Source organism: Tachypleus tridentatus, chromosome 1 (assembly GCF_004210375.1).
Source record: "Tachypleus tridentatus isolate NWPU-2018 chromosome 1, ASM421037v1, whole genome shotgun sequence".
Lineage (NCBI taxonomy): Eukaryota > Metazoa > Arthropoda > Merostomata > Xiphosura > Limulidae > Tachypleus > Tachypleus tridentatus.
This window is the reverse complement of record NC_134825.1, coordinates 71,361,930-71,375,712: the sequence shown is the minus strand read 5'-3', so window position 1 is coordinate 71,375,712 and position 13,783 is coordinate 71,361,930. Positions and strand designations below refer to the sequence as shown.

The 13,783-nt window shown below is 33.3% G+C and overlaps 1 protein-coding gene across 10 annotated transcripts in view; it reads right to left on the bottom strand.

The window, feature by feature from the left end:
• Positions 1-13,783, bottom strand: part of LOC143251946 (A-type potassium channel modulatory protein KCNIP1-like) — a 142,504-nt gene that overhangs the window by 57,604 nt on the left and 71,117 nt on the right. For 4 of the 10 annotated variants that reach the window (XR_013028777.1, XM_076503418.1, XM_076503328.1 and 1 more), the window contains exon 2: positions 9,977-10,085. The exons of 4 other annotated variants lie outside the window; for them this stretch is intronic. The gene's annotated coding sequence lies outside the window, so the exon portion shown is untranslated. Of the gene's footprint in view, positions 1-146; positions 258-9,970; positions 10,086-13,783 lie in introns of those variants that run through there. 2 more of the 10 variants (XM_076503387.1, XM_076503404.1) reach the window with 2 other exon arrangements.

The window sequence follows — 13,783 nt, the reverse complement described above, 5'->3', positions numbered from 1 at the left end:
CGGAATGAAACACGAAAACATTTTTTTTTTCTCGCAAAGACATGAACTTGAAAGCTAAGAATTCCCCCGTATTAAATTAAAGCTTTATGACACACAGCTTTATCATTACTTATACTGTTAAATTACTAGAGATAAAGTTCACTAACCAACTCATGTGGAATTATCACTCTTGATATAGTCTAGGTCAAAATGTTTCCCTACTGTTCTTTGTTGATGTTATTGTCCATGTGTATGAAGTACTTATGAAGTAATTACCCGAGTACGAACGGACGAATTGTTATCTTGGTCTGTAAAAATTGTTTTGAGCACTTGTTCTTGAAAACACACACACATCTGTTTTATATAAAAGCGCTTTATTTTTGGTAAAATCTTTTTCGAAACAGATAAACGCTTTATTCGTTCAAATTATCCGTTCTTCGTGTAGTCTTGACTCGTCGCGTGTCAAAAATTATAGGACGTCAAGTTGGTCGACTATCCAGAAATAGTATGAAGCTCGTAAACATTGCCAGAATAGTAGAGCAGCCCTAGTGTATGTTATCCAGAATTTTCATACGTCATCGGATTACACGAAACTCTGTTTCAAGAAAGTATAGTGGTAGACACGGAAATCACTGCTTGAGATGCAATAGATTAACATGTAAAGGTCGGAAGGAATGGGAATGACACAAGGTATCCAGAGAAACAGTAAATAGGATACTGATCAAACGAGGTTACTTTGCAAGAAGGGCTATCTGCAAACCTATATTAACCAGAATTCACCGCTGTCAGTGACTTATTTAGGTAAGAAAGCATGTCAACGTATAGTTGGAACTCTGTTTCAGGCTTGTTAAAGTTGATGGTAGATTCGTGTTTGTTTTTTACATCGAGAATAGATGAGGGATGATCATCTTTCCCACAGAAAACAGACAAAAGTTGGTGCAGTACATGTTTGGGCAGCTATTCATGAAGGTGGGAAAAACACTTTCCTGGTATTACGTATTATAATTTACCTCGAACTAGTCTCTAATTTATTATGTTACGCATATTGCTTAATAAGATTTAAATAGCTGGAAATTTCAATTTTAAATTAGAAGTTAATTAAATGTTAATATATACCAAATGTATAGTATTTTTCAAAAAACATTGATACACACAATTTTAGCTCAAATATATTTTAATATTCAAACATAAAAAAACAATACAATTTATAATAACGGTTATTATTAACAGTTATTACAATTAATGGCTTATATTGTTTGTTTGGAATTAAGCACAAAGCTACACAATAGGCTATCTGTGTTATACCCACCACGGGTGTCTAAGCCCAATTTTTAGCTTGTGAGTCCGCAGACATATATGCGTGATTTATAAACAAGAGTTTTACAAACTTATAAACAACACTGAGTTTTATATCCTGTCTAGAACTGAATATTTTATCGATGATCGATGTCTACAACGAGCAAATTAATTCTGAGTTGAAACTGACTGATACACCTTGCTTAAACCAGATGGTTCAGTTGGCCTTACACCAGTTACAAACTAATCTTTGTTTGTTTTTAAATTTCGCGCAGAGCTACATGAGAGCTATCTGCACCAGCCGTCCCTAATTTAGCAGTGTAAGACTAGAGGGAAGACAGTTATCGACACCCACCGCCAATTCTTGTGCTACTCTTTTACTAACGAATAGTGGGACAGACCATCACAATATAACGCCCCCACGGTTGAAAAGGCAAGCACGTTTAGTGTGACTGGAAGTAGAGCACGCCGCCTACAGATTACAAGTCAACCACTCTTACCACCTGACCATGCCGGGTCCAGTCTGAAATCAATATTATTACTAAATCCAGAAACAGTAGTATAAATTGAGTAAAGATAATATTTGAAATAGTTGTGTAGTTTCAACATTTTTCCATAGCAATTATCTGTACATTCTCCACCCGGCCTGAATGACCACTCAAAGCGTGTTTCCTCGGAGCACATCAAGTTTATTGGCGTTGAATCCATCGATCCTCGCCAGATGTATTAGTGTTAGATCTTTTATTCCCTATTTATCCTCGCAAAGTGTTCTGTGTATAATATTTTTATGTCAAATAACTGCGATTATGATAATCAGAAGTAAACAATATACTATATTTTAAACTAAATTACCTTAAACAACATACTATATTTTAAACTAAATTACCTTAAACAATATACTATATTTTAAACTAAATTACCTTAAACAATATACTATATTTTAAACTAAATCACCTCGTATAAACAGTGAGATTGTACCCTTTGATTGCATAACACATGTAAACAATGTAGTTTGTCTTCTTTTTTCTGCATAAAACAAGAAAACAGAATAAGTGTATCTCTGATTACATCACACACGAAAACATTGTAGCTGTATCTTTTTAACCGTATAACAAAGTAAACAGTGTACTTGCATCTTTTGATTCTATAACAGGGTGAAACTAGAAGCAAAGTGCGGTAATGGTTGTCATTAAACGTTGATGAATAGAAATCTGGTTAAAAGTGATACAAAAAATTTGAAATTCTGATAAAGATCGAAATAACTGGAGAAAGTATTGGTGATATAATATAGAAGTTCTTGAAGGGAAATTTGCCATAAGAAACCATAGTAAAGTTAAGGACGCCTAAAGCTGGGAACTGTCACAAACAGTTGTTGTTTTGACTTAAGCACAATTGTTTGTTTGTTTTGAATTTTCGCACAAAGCTACTCGAGGGCTATCTGTGCTAGCCGTCCCTAATTTTGCAGTGTAAGACTAGAGGGAAGGCAGCTAGTCATCACCACCCACCGCCAACTCTTGGGCTACTCTTTTACCAACGAAAAGTGGGATTGACCGTCACATTTTAACGCCCCACGGCTGGGAGGGCGAGCATGTTTAGCGCGACTCGGATGCGAACCCGCGACCCTCAGCTTAAGCACAAAGCTACACAATGGGCTATCTGTGCTCTGCCCATCATAAGTGTTAAAATCTGGTTTCTAGCTTTTTAAGTCCGTTGACATACCACTGTGCCACTGAGGGGACAGACTAGTTTATTTACTTTTGTTTATTTATGGTTAATCAGAGGTTCTGTGTTGTGCCAAGTTTTTAGCGTAATGATCTCTCAGGCATACCACTGAACCGTTGGGGACAGTTTATTAATTAATGGAATGTAGAAAGGAAAAATATGTAAAAAGTTTTCAATTTGGAAAAATATGTTTTTGAACGTAAGGAAAATGTAAGAAAAGATTTGGGGGAAGACATCTAAAACACTACGTTTTCCAGGACTAAAAAGAGAAGGAAAAAAAAAAGGTCTACAGGTTTAGAAGAAATGTTAGTAAACAAGAGCGAAAAGATATAAATTAAACTGGAATAGATTTTAGAACAAGTTGTACTATTTAAAAATTAATAAATGAATGAAAAATTCCGTGTATAATTTGTAAGCAGCTCTGGAACATGAGAAGGGAAGAAAGGAAGACGAAATAAATGAATTTTGAAAAAAAAATTCCACATTCAATAGGAGAGTTAATGGGATCCAAAAATTGATGGACTGGAAAATAGGAGTAGATGAGGAGTAGTAGACAGGATCCGGAAATCAAAGAAATAAAAAAAAATAATGAAAATGAAACCAGCAAAGAGTCAAAAGAAAAGGTAAAAACTAGTAGAGAAGACTTATGGATTCTTCCAATTGTGAATGATCGGATCACACTGATACCCATAGTGTTAGAAATTGAACAAGACAATGAAAACAGTAACTGAAAAAATATGCAGTTTGAAGTGATCAAAATAAAGAGAAAATGTAAAAGAATAGGTTGAATGTGAGATATGATAATCAGTGAAGTCCAAGATTTTGGATAAAAGGAAGAAATGTTTTTAACAGGAATGACGCTTTTATTTAAAAAAAAATTAAAACATTTTGGGAAAGATGGACAAGTAAAGAAAAATAAATAAGTATTGTGAAAAAGAAGAGAAGAACAACAAAATTGCATAAGACCAGCGAATATCTAGACCTATGTTTCACATTTACATGTCTGCTATAATAGACATGTAATGACTAAGCTACTGTTTGCCTGTTTTCCCTTTAATGATCATTGACGCTATAATGCAAATTCAATTTTTTTAACCAAGTTACGATCGGTAATTATAAGGCCTACTTATTTACGTGGTTTAATATAAATCAACGACAAATTTAGGAACCGTTTTCAGGGTATCCCCATAAAAGTGTTTTCGCAAATTATCCTGGCCACCTAAAATATTTAATGAAAAGTTTTTGCAAACCACTAGGCCTAAACGATCCGTTTGGTATCATTTAGAAGTTAGGTTAAAAAATGGGTTTTTGAGATATCTTTGAGTTCTTCAAATTGTATACTTAAAAATATAATCTTTGCAATTTGATTCAACTTATTTATAAACTTTTTGACGAATCCCTTATTTTAAATTGACATTTATACTAATCTTGTTTGAAATGTTTATGGAGAGTAAATTTTAAGTTACAAATGTTTATATGCGTTCCGTTCAATATTAAACATTTTTCAACAGTTTAGTACAATATTGACTTTTTGGCCCTGCATGACCAGGTGGTTAGGGCGCTCAACCAGCAAGACGAAGGTTGCGGGTTCAAATCCACGTCACACTAAACATGCTCGCCCTTTCAATCGTGTGGGCGTTATAATGTAACTGTCAAGCCCACTATTCGTTGGTAAAAGAGTAGTCAAGAGTAGGGGTGGGTGTTGCTGCCTTCCCTCTAGTCTTACACTTTTAAAGTAAGGAAGGCTAGCGCAGATAGCCCTCGTGTAACTTTGCGCGAAAATAAAAACAAACAAACAAAGCATCGATTTTTTTTTCGCTCAACAAAATGTTAGGAAACTACAACGATCAAAGAGTAAAGTTGTTCTCAAAGAACTTCAGATCGAAAATTGTATCGTCACAGATTTAATTAGTGGCTTCCATCATTGTCACTGTGTAATGTAACAAACAACAGGCAGAAAAAAAGAGCAATCTTATGAGGAATGAGTAACATTGATTGCAGAATAATACAATACAGATTAAGGAAATGTACACAGACAACCAACATGCTTATCTCGTTAGGTCCACTTGACTCATATGTATGTTCTTCAATAGCTTGCTGTACAGAAGTGTTTGTTAGAATAAGACATACGAGTAATGCATACGAAATAGCCTACAGCGACACACTTAGTGTAAATTGCCAATTATCGATAACATTTACAACCGCTAACTGTTTAAAAATAACAATAGCTATGTTAATAAATACTGAATATACACTCACGATTTGAACAAGGTATAAGAAACAGACAGAAAAAGCATCTCTACCTTTGTCTGAGTAAAAATATCTACTATGGTAATCGTCCACTGCTAAAAACTTGCTGAAATCCACGTAAAAACATCAAATTCGAGAAATGACGAAAATAGCTATTCAAATAACAATATGAAACAACAAAATCTAGAACCTTTCACGAGACAGTTTTCAGTTAATGCATTAGAAAATGCATGAGTTGTAGTTTCCAACTGATGACCACGCAAAGGAAATATTAGACTTTTTTTAAAACTTTTGCAAAACGACAGGAATAAGGATGTTGCATTAAGTTTAAAGCTGCTTTCTCGGTTTGCTGTAAACTTCCTGTGCAACCAACAGTACAGCAGATATCACTTGCAATTATTTTATAGTGAAGTCATAATAGGATTTGTAGCTTAATAAAATTGTCAGCAGTAGATGTCCAGCCTTCTATGCTTTCTTTATTGAGATCCATATTTATAGATGTTAAATTCTCAATTATCTTGTCTTTTGGCTTTTTAGTGCTCAGCAATGAGCAAATATCCACTAAGTGCTTACAAAATTTTACCATTAGAAGAGCAGACTTTACAAAACAAAAAAACCAAACAAATACGTAAAACATCGCTTTAAAATAAAGCTTCGGCTCTTTTAAAGTAACTATTTTCTGAGCCACATGGTTTCCTGTCTGAAGTTTCGTGTAAATACGCGTTTAACACGCATCGAAAACAAAAGCAGCACTAAGAACAACATGATGTCTAACATGTACTTATAACCACATAAATCAACTTTTAAGTAGGCCACGATTATTCACATCACTTTATGTAGTATATATGTCTAGGTTTTGTTGTAGGCTTGTGAAACAATATTAATATAATATAAAAAAAATGATAAATTTTGATTTTGTCTACATTCATGAGATCACTTATTTTACTTATTTTCAATATTTGAGTGGTCTTTGCTATTGAAAAATAACGTTTTGAGTGTTGGTTCCAGAATAAGTCTCCGCTATTTTTGTTTTTTATTTGTCCCCGAATATTCTATTATCGTGTTGAGCAAATTCCTGCTCGATCTCTATGACGAATTACTGTCGTGGTTCATGATAGATAAAATATGCAAAATTACCATAGAAGCCTACAGAAAAAGAAGGGCATCGCAATGCAAAAGATTAAAAATAACAAAGAAGACGTTTTGAAATGCTAATGTGTAAGGTGGCTGGATTATCTAAAAACAATGAGAATTCTTAAGGAATTGTTTGGAAACATAAAGAGGTGATTTTACTGAATAAAGTGGTGGAACAAAGCCAAACAATATGTGAAAGGAAATTTGACGTCAAGTGTAGATGAAAATGGAGCAGGTAGAGGAAAAAAAGGAGAGAAAAGTGTGTAATATATTAACAGTTAAAACAAGTTTAGGTTTGTAGGAGCGGTGTATTGGAGTTTTAATAAGATACTAAAAAAGGGAATAAGGGTCGCACGAAAGAAACCACAAAATACTAGTTAATACAGCAATTTGAAAGTAGTGAATACAAGACTATGGTGTGTAATAAGAAAAGCGTCTGGAATGTTTCTGGAATGGTTGGAAAAGTCATAATATCAATCATTAATAAAGCGTGTGTGTGTTTTCTTATAGCAAAGCCACATTGAACTATCTGCCGAGCCAACCGAGGGAAATCGAACCTCTAATTTTAGCATTGTATATCCGTAAACTTACCGCTGTACTAGCGGGGGGCGATTAATAGAGAAAAGAAAATATTATGAAATTTTGTGAATCTTTCAAATTCATAGTGTTAAACGGAAACGCGATTCGGACGAAAAATGAAATTGGACATACATAGGAGCAAAAGGATCTTAAGCGGTAGACTATATGATTAAACTGTAAGTGGATAGAGGTAGAAAATATAATGGCATCGAGCTGTATAACAATCATAGTAAGAATAAGTGAAGAGGGGCCAGAAAGGGAAAATATAAAGTTCCAATATATCACTTGGAAACTGAGCGAGGATAAAGATAGAAATGTCCTGGACATTGATAAAAGAATATGAGAAAGATGGTGATAAGATAGATAAAGAATAATATCAAAACAAAAGAGTTTTGGGGAAGATTGATATGATTTGTAAAATGAGTAAAGAAGGTAGGAATGATGGACCAAACGGGAAAATAAAATAAGTGGTAGGTTCCAGAATGTAAAGAGAAAACTAAAAATAAAGAAACGATTAAAACTGAATGGACGAGAAAGGGAGAAAGAACAATATGTTAGAAATAGAAAGAAAGTAAAATAAACTGCATCACAGAAGAAAAAAAGATGTAAAGATGTGGGAAGAAGTACTTTTTATATACTCAGGATGTATGGAAAGTGGAAAGACAGTTGGTAGATGTGGAAGAGTGGAAGTAACACTAAAAACATGTAAAAGGAAAATAATTTAACTGCAAGAGATGAAACGGAGAAGGGGAAATTAGACAATCGGTTGATAGAAAAGAACCTAAAGAAATTAAAAAGTCTGACGAAAGAAGACAGTGTGGGACATCATAGTTAGTCTCTCGATGGGACAGTGGTATGTTTATGATATGATAAGGTTCGATTCCCCGTGATGGACACAACAGAAAACCTTGGTGGTTTTACTGTTAAGAGACAAACAGAATATAGCGAATTGAATGAATTTTAAATTATAGGAATCGAACCTTGGATAAAAAAACACATACATACAAACACACAGATTCCTATAGTTTTAGAGTTCATTCAATTCGCTATGTTGTTTATCTCTTTATGTTTTCTTATAGCAAAGCCACATCGGGCTATCTGCTGAGCCCACCGAGGGGAATCGAATTCCTGATTCTAGCGTTGTGAGTTCGTAGACTTACCGCTGTACTAGTGAGGTACTGTAGGAATCTAATAAAATAGTTAAGCAATAAATTATTAATAACTAAAAACCAAACATAAAAGTCAGAGATGAGTATAAGAAAAACTGGAAAGCAAATACTTACTCGATTTACAAATTGAGAAATGAAAGATAAAAAACTAAAGAAAAGTGTCATTGCTAAATGTAGCGTATATATCAATACCTTTAATACATTTTAATGAACAATTAAAATGGAAAAGAAATGATGAACAGAAACGGCGTATCTTTTCTGTACATAAATGATTCATAATTAATATATTTATTTTAAATGTCTCAATAAAAACTAGAAAATTTAAATGCATATTTATTGATTTTGTTATTTTAAGGCATTTGAAAACTAGTGCAAATGGGAATACTTAGGACAATGCTAGGTAAGGTAAAAGATAAGTAGATAACTAGAATTAGAAGCAAACAAGAAAAACTCAAAGAGTTTTTGGATAGTAAAAGAGTTATAGTAAAAGAGTTATACAAATATATTTCTACAGTATTACTTTATTCTTAATATATTTAAATATTTTAAAAGATGAACAGATTGAATAAATATTGGGGTAAGCGTGACAGTGAAACATGATTCTGCCTTAAATATGCAGATTATGTTTTAAAAGTGAGAGATTATGCTTGGGAAATGAAAAGCATGTTTAGGGTAGTTGAAAATTTCATGAAAGAGACGAATTTTGTTTGAAGTTAAACACAACTCTAAACAACAAGGTAGCTGTGATTTGCTCGTCATGGGTATCGAAACTTGGTTTCTACTGTTGGAAGTCCGTTGACGTACCGTCGTGCCACTGGGAGGCTAGAGACAAATTAATTAACTTTAAATTTAAATAAAATTAAAAATGTTTTGTGTTTTTTTCAAAATGATAGGGAAAATAGCGAAAATTGAAAAGGTCAGTAGATAGAGAAGGTTAAACGGTATGCACATCTGAGATATTGTTTTAATAACAGGAATACCCCAACAGAACACACGAATTGTATTGAGACGAAAGAACAACATGCTGTAAATTCAATACGAGGTGCGACTGAAAGAAGCGAAGTTTGCAATATTGATAGAAGCTTGCGCTTGTTTAAAATACTAAGAAATTCTATTAAATACAGAATAGAAAAGGAAAAAAATACTAGTAGGAATACAAGCAAAATTTATAAAAATGGGCGTTCAGTCTAGATAGAAACTTTCTCTGTTACACTTGGCAGACTGAGGTAGGAAGAACTGATACATATATGAATGCAGTAAAAACAATGTTCGTACATTTTAGACATATCGTAAAGATAAAGGAAAGAATGTGGCTATTACGTTGTTTGCAGTAACTGCAAAAGAAATAGGCAGAGATTGATGATGAAAAGAACGTTTGATTAAGAGTGGAAATCCTGAAATAAGCAGGATGACAACTGAAGGATATCAAATTGAAAAGATCAGGAAAAATTATGTATGTGACGATAAAAACTGACAGTTAAATATATGTGATAATTATAAAAGTGTAAAAGAAGATGTAGAAATTAAATTAATAGGAGACTGAAAAAATTAACTCCAGAAAGAATAAGGTACATCGATGTACGAAGTCGTAGAAACATAACGAATAAAGTAAGAAAATGTGAAATTTATAAAGAAAAGGTAAAGATGGTAACATTGTTAAGTGGCATTCTTTTATTTTCAGTTAACTTATTATTGTCTTCCGCTGAGACAGCAGTAAGTCTACGGATGTAAAATTAGGGGCTCGAGTCCCCTGGGTGGACACAGCAAATTGCTCAATGTGGCTTTGCTACAAGAAAAACACACGCAAAAACACAAACTTATTATGTTCATATTTAATGTACCTTTACCTCTGCTGCTACTCCTCCAGAAGTAAGTTTACGAACTTACGATGCTAAAATCCAGGGTTCGATTCACTGCGATGAACGGAGAGCATACAACTTATCCTGTAGTTTTACTCTGAAAGAAACAAACCAAACACTCTTCTGTTGCTTAGTTGGCATACCTCTTGAGTTAGATTATGCAGAATAACAGTTCATATCCAGTTAGAATTAACTGCAACATTATTCTTATACTGAGGAAAAATGATTGACGCTGGGTGGAGCTGACGTGTTTGTCACGGTAATTATGGTTATATGTAAGAAATCAATTTGTCACCACTCTATTTAAACAATTTAATCAGACGTTTTGTCAACAGCCAATAATCGTCCCGGTTTTGATTGTAATCTCGTCGTTTGGTAGCAAGTAAAAGGAAACTAAAAAGTGTAAAGCCTCACGCGGTCTTTTGCGATTTTATATTACAGAACTAAAGATTTCTTTGAACTACGATTCTATTTATGACTTTGAAACTACAGCAATTCTTAAAGTGTTCAGATTTACTAACACACATTTTACCTATTTCTTAAATTATTTCATTTCCCAAAACATAGATTTCAGTGAAGTAAAAACAAAATTCTACTTTTGATTCGCCACTTCTGCTGCAACAGGCTAATTTCGTCGACTAATCAGTGTTGCTTGGAGAAGCACAGCTAGTAAATGAAGTAGAAGACATATATAATTGAAATATATAAACATTTGCTTGCTTTCGATGCATACTTCTTAACTAACCGCTGATAAACTAATATAATTTGTTAGTTGTGAGAAAACGTTACATCTAATCCACACATTCCACCTGTCATTTCATATTTTTTTACCAGACTCGCCGAGCTTTCTCTAATATTTTTATATGCCTCTCTACTATATCTTCCCTTTTGGTTATAATTTCTCATAACATATTTCTTTTGAAAAAACCATATGGTAGTGGTCAATCTGCTAGAAGTCTTGGTGGAACACCGGAAAATTAAATGGATGCTGGAAAAGTTAGATATGTTTTAAATCTTGGAGATGTCGTGTTATTAAAAATGGTTCTGAAAATGTATCAAATGTGAAGCGACTTTGATGCCACTGAAGGGTTTTTTTTTATTGGACACAGGTATATGGCTCTTCGAAAGTTATTACTTTGATGTAAACATAAATAGACGGAAATATCTATATCAAGGTTACGCTGTGGTCAATGCTGATTTAATGGATCTCGGTATAAAGTGGGCTTATATCCTTATGGTCTGTGTTATACTTGTATAAAGTGGGCTCATACCTATGTGGTCTGTGCCATATTTGCCTTGTCAATGAAAGTTTAAGGCATTTTCTGATAAACTGTATTGTACTTAAAAATTTCTTTTCTTCTACTAGTCCTCAGTATAACCACAGAGAAACTTCTCATTTCAGTTTACATTCTTCTGTGACATAAAACTTTAACGAATTTGCTATGAAAATTCATAGCGTTTTCACAAAATCTATTTTGATCAGATGCCAGGTTTGTTTGTACCTATACTTATTGTGATATATTTATATACTTGCATTTTGCATATTGGCAGTTCTGTTTATGTGTTTTCCTTGCATTATTGTTTCTATGGTGAAAGTGTCTCATTGAAAGTCCATTCTAAATAAAAAAACAACCACGGAGAGAACTAAAGAGAAGATAGAGGGGAGATTAAATTGAGAAGATGGATTTGTGGCTACTAAACGTAAGAAGAGGTAAAAGGTGTTAAAGGTTTGAGAAAAGGAATTTAAGATTTTCCTTGACATTGATCTAAGATTAATAATTAAATCATTGTTTGATTTTTTTTAGCTATAATTAATTTGTTAATATGGTGAAAAAATTGTGATTGTAGTTTAGGTAGTAACATTTCAGACATGGACGGTGAGTTTCATGTTTTGCGAGGGCGTAAAATAGTTTCCAGTAGTAATGATTATGAGTTGAACTCTCAATTTGAAAGAATCACGTTTTTATCAGGGAAAGTAGTAATGACATTGAGCACAGTTAACTTGCTAAATGTGGATCCACTACAGCTTGGTACGTTTATCAGTGATAACAATGATTCTGTGTAGAAGGTTGTATCTCAGGGCGCATGTGTATTCAGATAGAGAGAAAGTCTCATGTGCTAACGGGATGAAAATCTTTGTTAGTTTTACTGGTATCCGTTCATAATAACTGTTTAAAGTAAAAAGCATGCTTCCAGAATAAAAATATTATCGACAATACACCAATAAGTGCAGATAACAAAAGCCTAAGAATCCATCTAAACTGGGTGTATTACATACGTTTAGAATTAAGAAAAGTTGGGTTTCTTTGTTTTAAATTTTGCGCAAAGCTATACGAAAGCTATCTCCGTTAGGCGTCCCTAATTTAACAGTGAAAGTATAAAGGAAAGACAACTAGTCATCACCATCACCCACCACTAACTCTTGGGCTACTCTTTTACCAACGAATAGTGGGATAGGTCGAAACAATATAACACTCCAAGTTGAAAGGGCGAGCGTGTTTAATGGGACAGGGATCCGAACCAGCGACTTTCAGAGTTGTATTTAGCTTTGAGTGGAGTAGGTTACCTTACAAAATGTTTATTTATATTTTAAAATAAGCAATTAATCTCACATATGAAAAGTGTTACATTTGTCAGAGATATTAGTACATGATGCAAAGACGACATTAAGTCAGGCATTGTGTTATGCGTGTTCAAAATTATGGCTTTAGGGAACGTAAAGATAAAAAACACACCTAAACGTCGCTAATATGGAGAAGAACATTCTGCATATTCACACAAAACTGGTGCATTGTCTTATAAACTCATACATTCGTCACCCAATTTGAGTAAACTTGTAGAATGTCTAATAAATTATACTGATTTATTGAAAAACAGTCAGTCTGAATTTTTAAAAAAGTTCCAATAGATTATACCCTTCGACCTAGTTATGTGGCTCATAACTATATACAACTATCTACAAGGTATCCGGAATGTCTAGAGCCTCATGTGATTTCCAGCTTTTCTTAATTTCTGATACGTAACTGATTATGGTGCTGTCAAAGTCAAGTTAATTCTGCTGTTAATCCAAACTTGTTTGAATTACAAGGACAGCATATCAAACACAATCTGTAAAATTTGTTGAAGTTCCTATGGTGTTAGGAGTTTCCTTACATCTTTAAAAGCATAATTTGAAAAAAAAATGGTCTCCGGCATAAATTTTCCACTTTGGACACAGATGGCAGAACGTTTAATTAAATAAACAGTTTAATACATGATTAATCTGTTAAAGCCAAGTTGTAGATAAACAATTTCAGATAATTTTGACATAGATAATATTACTTCTCAGGAAAATGCTGTTAGTCCCTTTTTTCTCACGCAATAAAAGCTCATTATGAGTTATTGCTGATGATACTATCACGTGAAAAGTGAAGAGAAACGTTAAGTCTCTTAACTGGTCTTCCTAAAAAAAATTACAATAAATTCTATTTCAGTTTGATAAATGAATTTTTTAATATCTATTTCTAAGACGAATACTTTTCTCCTCATTAATGGTAATCCACAAACGATTGATTTGGATTTTTAATAGCAGATAATTCAAAAGAAAATGGTTTGATCACAGCCTTTCTTATAAATACCATATTCAGTGGTTAAAACTACATTCAGCAGTTGTATGATAAAATCCTTAAGAGAACCAACCTACTGGAATATCTTGCTGGCTTTAACTGAGTAGCGAATTTAACTTTAACTTATTTATAGATCACTCATTAGGTCTAGTATTAATTATAAGTGTATAATTCATGATTCGAGGTTGAC